Here is a 7,300-nt window from a genome sequence, read left to right as displayed (position 1 = left end):
GGCCACAAACGCTGTTTGGGGACAGCTCACCTGGCCAGCACAGCCACGGCACAGTGGTGCGTGCCAGCACAGAGCAGCGTGTCCCAGCCACACTCGTCTTCCACTGCCGCCACCACATCCTCATAGTGCAGTCGGCAGAGCAGGGCCTTCAGGGTCTGCACTGCAAACCTGTGTGCACAGCAAAGCCCAGGTGATGCTGGGAGGACGGGCTCCTGCCCTGGGGACATGGCAGGGACAGGAGGACTGGCATGGAGCACCTGTTGGGGCTGATGGCAAGGCCGTGTTGCTCCTGGCATCTCTTCCAGAAGGTATCGACCTCCTCTGGTATATCCAGTGTGCTGAAGAGCACTTGCAAGAGCAGATGCACCAAGAGGCGGGGGAAATACACTGTCACTGCATGTGGGACACAGGGCAGCTGCAGCATCTTCCACATCACCACAGTTGCCTGCGAAGGACAGAGCAGCCCGAGTCAGTGCTCAGTGCCCAGGTGTCCATGTGGCAGGGCCCGAGCGTGGGAGGGAGAGGCCAGTGGAGATGTAGGGACAGCAGCCGGCCTGGTGGCCCTGGAGCTGCTCCTAGGCCAGGTTTGAGCCCAGTGCCTGATGCAGGGAGATGCCATGGGAGGAGGGAGGATGGAGACCTGAGGGAGAGGTGACCTTGGGGTGAGCAAAGGTCAGTTGCAGAAACTCACAGCCAGGGCAGGGACAGCCGTGTGGTCCCCATCAGAGGTGCACATGCTGTGCTCTGGCCAGTTGCCCAGCACATCCAGGAGTAACAGCATGGCCGGCTCTGCAGCCCTGCACGAGCACATGATGCTCTTCCACATGGTGGTAGCAGCTCTGTGGGGTCAGAGTTCTGTGTCAGGGGGGTCTGGGACACATCACCGTGGCCTGGGCAGCAGCAGGGAGCTGAGCTGGCTGCCAGCCCTGCCTCTGCCCCCTGCCCCTCAGTGGCAGCCCAGCCCTGTGGGGACTGGCCCCTGAGGGCAGCAGGCTCGGGGGCTGCTGTGCCAGGGCTGACAAAGGGAGGAGCCACAGGGCCCTGGAATCCTCTGTTTGTCAGACACCTGGGCCAGGCTGTGCAGGGTGATGCCCTGAGCCCTCTGGGCACGTGGGCCCTGTACCTGTCACACGATGGGGCCACACGCAGGAGAGCCATCACCACGTCAGCAGTCTGTGCCTCTGTCAGATCCAGAAGGGGCCTGCACAGATTGTACTCAGGAAACTCATTAGCATTGAGCCACTGGTGGATGTACCTCACCATGCTGGGCACCTGGAGAAGGCACAGGGAAACTTGGAAAGCTGCCAGCGGGAGTAATGTGCCCAGCTTCCCAGAGAAGTGCTTCCCTTCCCACCACACTGCCACGGCCTCAAAGGCTCACAGTGAGCAGCAGGCGTGGCCAAGCAATTCCTGGAGGATCGAAGCCAGGCCACAGGCTGCTTACTTGCTTTGGACTGGAAGGACCCTCCTCCACAAGCATGTCCAGCAGGGCAGCACAGGTCTTTGTTTTGAAGATGGGAGAGTATGGTCTGACCATAGTGCCCATGGCACTGGTCTCTTCCTCCCGAATTCTCTTCATGAATTTGCAAATCATCTGCAGCAGAAGGGCAAGAAATGAGGGACATTGCATGGAGCGCTCCAAGCGTGGTGCTGGGCTGAGCAGGGACAGCAGGCCCAGCCCAGCTGGGGATGGCTGCAGGTACCTGCGCTGTTGTGCGGAACAGGCCACGGCTGCGTCCCTGCTCTCGAGTGCGCTCCATGGCTGCTCCTGGCAAAGAGCGAGCGCAGCTTGAGCTGAGGGGCTGCGGGAGAGGCCGGAGAACACAGCCCAGCCCTGCACTCCCCAGGCAGGGACAGCCCCGGGATGCCCCAGGGCACAGAGTACAGCTCCAGGGTGTCTGCCCCAGCCCCACTTCTGTCCTGTCCATGGGCGTGTCCCCAGGGGATGGGATGGGATGGGATGGGATGGGATGGGATGGGATGGGATGGGATGGGATGGGATGGGATGGGATGGGATGGGATGGGATGGGATGGGGCGAGGCCAAGCTGGCTGCAGGCACCAGCCCTGTGGCCCAGGTCTGCCGCTCACCCTCCTGCAATGGCTGGAATTGCTCCACCTCTCCAGGCTGCTGTGCTGGGGCAGTCCCAGGGCCTTCTTTCTCCTCCTTCACCCCGGTCATCTTGGGGACACTTGGAGGTCTCTGCTCAACAGCACTGCCTGGATTCATGGCTACTTGCAGCAGAGGAGGCTCGGAAAAGGTCAGAGTCGGCAAGTCCTGCAGCCGTGCCTGGAAGGCACCTGCAGGAGTGAAGTCTTGGCAAGGCTGCAGGACAGCAAGTCCTGCACTCAGGTCTCAGGGGCTCGTGCCACAAGGACAGGAGACTCCTCGTCAAGGACCGCGGTGAGGAAATGCCACGGTCTGGCCTCGAGCACACCTGAGAAGTGATGGTGCTTCACCTCACCAGAAGTGAAGCCTCGGGAAGGCTGCAGGTCACCGAGTGCTGTGGTCTGGCCTCGAGGTGACCTGCAGGAGTAAGGCCTCGGAAAGGCTGTGGGTCAGCAAGGAATGAGTGCGCCGTGCGGGGGCTCCTCACAGCACCACTCTGTCCCGTCCTGCCCTGTCACGTGCACCAAGCACTGTGGCGTGGCTGTGTCACTGCCAACACTAATGTCACCCCATGTCACAAAGGGCCCTTGGACACCCTGTCCCATTCCATTCCATGGTTACCATGCTGCACCGTGTCACCAAGGGCCGTTGCACACGCTGCCCCCTGCCCTGGGGCCACACCCAGCCCAGCCAAAGTGGCCCAGCTTGGAAGCAATGGCTTGGCCCAAGTGTCTCAGACAGCCCAGCAGGATCTTTAGGAACAGCTCAAACCATCAGCAAAGGCTGCCCTGCTCTGTGGGCTCAGGGCAGCAGAAGGAGCCCCCTGGGCTGCCGAGGCAGCCGTGGCGGGAAGGGCGCAGGGCCCTCCACAGAAGCCGTCACGGCCTCCTTGGGACATGTCCTGCCTGGTGGCCATCCTAAACGTGGCGGTGTGACAGAGACCAGGAACGTGTGGGCCAGGGCCCAAGTGCTGTTCTGACCCCACTGAAATCAGCAGGGGTGTCAGAATCCTTGCCAAAGCAGGCCTGCCACCCCCTGAGCCCTGGCAGCGCTGGTGCCCATCTCCTGCCCCAGAGACCTGTGCCCTGGGGGAGCTTCTGTGCCAGAGGGCAGCCAAAGCCAGCGTGCTTTGGGGACTGCACTCCATGCTACAGGGACTGTTGGCCAGAGCACCTGGAACAACTGGTGGCAACACTTGGGATGTGTCAGATGATGTTGCTCCTTCCTGTAACTTTGTTTTTCATGGAAGGGATTAGCAGTAGCACAAAACCACCAACAGCTACTGAATTTTGCTGGACAAAGAGACTCCACAGAGATGCTGTCATGTATCCTTGTGCCTTTCTGTCTTTCTTGCATTTTGGAAGAAAAAGAATTGGCCCAGCCTCTGCTGCAGTTGCTGTGTGTCTGCCTGTGGCAGCTCATGTGCAAACACAGCTGGGTGCCTGCTGAGCACAGCATTGGACGGTCACAAACAGGGAGGTCCCCAGTGAACATCGAGGCAGACACCTGGGGAAGTGCAGAGGATAGGGATAACTGTGGGAACAGAAGCTGGTTTGTGTCTCTGATCATGGTGCTGATTCCCTAAATCTAGGCAAGAAAACAGTACTCCATCGTATAAAGGCCTATAGAGCAGGTATTTATTTATTTGATGCCGGGAGTGAGTGGCATAGCTTCAGCACAAACTCACTCCTCCATTCTTCACACAGTACTACCTTTTATACATTTTTTACTTAATGTTCACATTATACTTTCCTAACCTTCATATTGCAACCTATTTTATAATCACATGCTAAATTTGTTGATTTCCAAAAAATTCTTCATTCACATACCCTTTTACAAAGTAACTAATTCTTTCTGCATCCAGCTTTTTGCATAGCTGAAGCATTATCTCACTGCCTCGGCACCAGCGTGCCTGGTGTCCAGCCTGGTGTCAAACTAGGACACTCCAATCAAATGGAACAAGCCAGTGTTGGAACCTCCAACACAACAGTGGCAGTAGAAAACAGGGCTGTTGTTATCCCAAGCCAACCATTTGTGTGTATCCACTGGAGTCACAGAAGCACCTGAGCATTTCTGCAGCTCATTTAGGATACAACTGGGAGGCTCCAACCAAAGTAGCAGGGCTGCAGTTGATTTGTGCCCTGCTCTAGGAACATCTGAAGCCACGGATGGCGGCTGAGGAGATGGGGCTGTGATGCTCGCGTGCAGCCAAGAGAGCAAGAGCAGCACCTTTGCAGGGTGTGAAAGGGCTACAGAGAAGTGGGAGAGTGACTCTTTGTCAGGAATTGTAGTGACAGGACAAGGGGAAATGGGTTCCAATGGAGAACAGGAGTGGATTTGATGTTAGGAAAATATTCTTTGGCGTGAGGGGGGTGAGGCCCTGGCCAGGCTGTGCAGAGAGGCATTAAAGGACAGGCTGAACAGGGCCCTGAGCAACCTGCTGAGGTGGGAGGTTGCTCAGGGCTGAACAAGAGGGCCTTTAGGGTCCCGCCCAAGCCAAACCATTCCAGGATTCCATCATTCCAGGCCCTAATGGACGAGGGACCTCCAGCCTCAGGAACCCAGGGCAAGGGGAAACCACAACTGTGCAAATGCTGCCTGTGCCCAAAGCAAATGTAAAGACAGACAGCCTGTGACAAACAAGGACAATTTATTTACAGAAGAGAAGTAAAAACAATAAACTTTTTTACATGATAAAAATCATTATAACAAGCTATAGAATTTAGCTATACATATTTACAGATGGATGTAACAAATAATCTTCAGAATATATTTACATAAGACCCAATGAAATAACAACCTTCAGAACATATTTACAGAAGGCTCAATGAAATAACAATATTAATAACATATTTACAGGAAGCTATCAAGGAACAACATATAAAACACGTGTACAAAACAAAGATTTCTGCAGCCATAATCTCTGTTATTCCTGCAAGAGAAGGAGGCATCATGGCCCCTCCAGCCCAGCCCTGAGGGCTGTTCCCTGTGCCCCCAGGCTGGCACACACTGGCACAGTGGGACTCTGCCGCCAGCACTGAGCCCAGCTGGGGCTGGGAGCCGGGCCCCAGGCGCTGGGATGGGGCTTGTGTGGGACAAAGCAAGTGCAGGGCAGGACAGGGGTGGTGCTTGTGCCACCACAATCCAGGGACCCCCTGGGCACCGACCGTGTCCCTGAGCGGGGCCACCCAGCCCTGCCCCAGCCTGGCAGCAGGGGACCCACTCTGCCTGTGGGCAGGGCATGGCCAGCACCTGCGTGTCCTGCTGCTGGGCTCAGTCTTCATCCCAGGACCATGGGCTCCTCCTCCACTTGTTCACCATTTCCATCTCCTCAATGTCATCCTCCATATCAACCTCCAGCTCCTCAACAAACTCTTCAACATCCACCTCCATCATTTCTTCATCATCTACTTCTTCATATCTACTATAACTATATAACTATATAACTATATAACTATATAAATAAATATATATATATAAGATATATATCTATATCTTCATATCTACTTCTATTTCTCCTTGATCTCTGTCAGACTCTGTGAGGCAGCCCAACCTCACGGTGGGGTCCCTGTCCCACACCATCCCCACAGAGCTCCAGCCTGCCTGGGCAGTCAGGGGGTGCTCCCTCCCTGGAATGGCACTGTACCTTCACTGGGACAGGAGTGCACATCCTGCTGGGGTTGGTGCTTCAGTCCAGACAGCAGGAAAATTCCAGAAGGCAGGAACAGCTCAGGACTGATGGGCATATCAGGGAGCAGGTGACAAGTGAGCACTGGTAGCAGGTGAAGGGCATGCTGTGCTCATTTCCAGCTGCTGGCAGTGCCATCTGGAGCACTGAGAGCTGTGATATCACCAGAATTCCAGGGCTGCTCCGCAGTGGTGGACAGGGATCGTAGAATGATCAAATCCTTGAATGATTTCACTTGGAAGGGTCCTAAAGATCATCTCATTCCAACCTGAGCAACCTCCCACCAGACCAGGCTGCTCAGGCCCCACCAAAGCTGGCCTTGAACGTTCCCAGGGACGGGGCATCCACAGCCTGTGCCAGGGCCCAACAGCCTCACAGGAAACAATTTCCTCCCATCATCAAATCTGAACCTACTCTCTCTGTTTGATCCCATTCCCCCTTGTCCTGTCACTGCAGTTCCTGGCAAAGATTCCTCTCCCACTTCCCTGTAGCCCTCTCACACACTGGGAAGGTGCTGGGAGCTCTCCACACAACCTTCTCCAGCCTCAACAGCTCCAGTTTTCTCAGCCTTTCCCCATAGGGAAGCTCCCCTCAGGAACTTTGTGGCCTCCTCTGGAGCTCCGAAGTTCCACGTGCTGCTCCTGCTGGGCCCCCAGAGCTGCAGGCAGCCCTGCAGGTGGGGGAGAGAGGCAGGGTCCCCTGGCTGCCCATGCTGCGGGGTGAGCCTGGCACACAGGGGGCTCTGGCTGCCAGGGCACAGGGCTGGCTCCTGTTGGGATGCAGATGTGAGCCTGGTGTCCAGCTCTTGCTCTCTTGGCTGCACGTGAGCATCACACCCCATCTCCTCAGCAGCCATCCGTGGCTTCAAACGTTCCTAGCACAGGTCACAAACCAAATGCAGCCCTGCTGCTTTGGTTGGAGCCTCCCAGTTCTGTCCTAAATGAGCTGTGAAAATGCTCAGGTCATGCTGTTATTTCAGTGGATACACAAATGTTTGCCTTGTGATGACAACAAATCTTGTTTCTTTTTACACTGTTGTGTTGGAGGTACCAACACAGAGTTGTTCCTTTTCATTACACCTACTCAAAGTTAGGACTGGCAGCTCCTTTGTATATTGAAACAAAAAAGTAGAAAGGACCTGCTTGGGTTTGATTTATTTACATCTAAATTTTGCTTGTTCCTAATAGAAAATGAAGCCTCTCGATTTCCCACACTGTCATTTCAAGCCATATTGCTGGGAAATGAACGTTCTACAAGTACACGAAAGGGCTCTGAGATCTGCCCTTCCCCAGGTGTCCCCAGGTGAGGAGGCCCACACTTGGCTCAGTGTGACAGGAGGACAGAGAGCAATCCTGTCCCCTGAGGAACCGCGGCAGCGGGAGCGCACATCCAGCTACAGGGCCAGGAAAATCTCAGCTTGTGTTTTCTCCCAGGACAGAAGCTGGGAGCACCTCCTTGCCCTGGCCATGAGGGACATGCCCCGGGGACACCCGGGAGCGCTCCC

Source organism: Poecile atricapillus, chromosome 15 (genome assembly GCF_030490865.1).
Source record: "Poecile atricapillus isolate bPoeAtr1 chromosome 15, bPoeAtr1.hap1, whole genome shotgun sequence".
NCBI classification, from domain to species: Eukaryota; Metazoa; Chordata; class Aves; order Passeriformes; family Paridae; genus Poecile; species Poecile atricapillus.
This window is presented reverse-complemented; position numbering follows the sequence as displayed.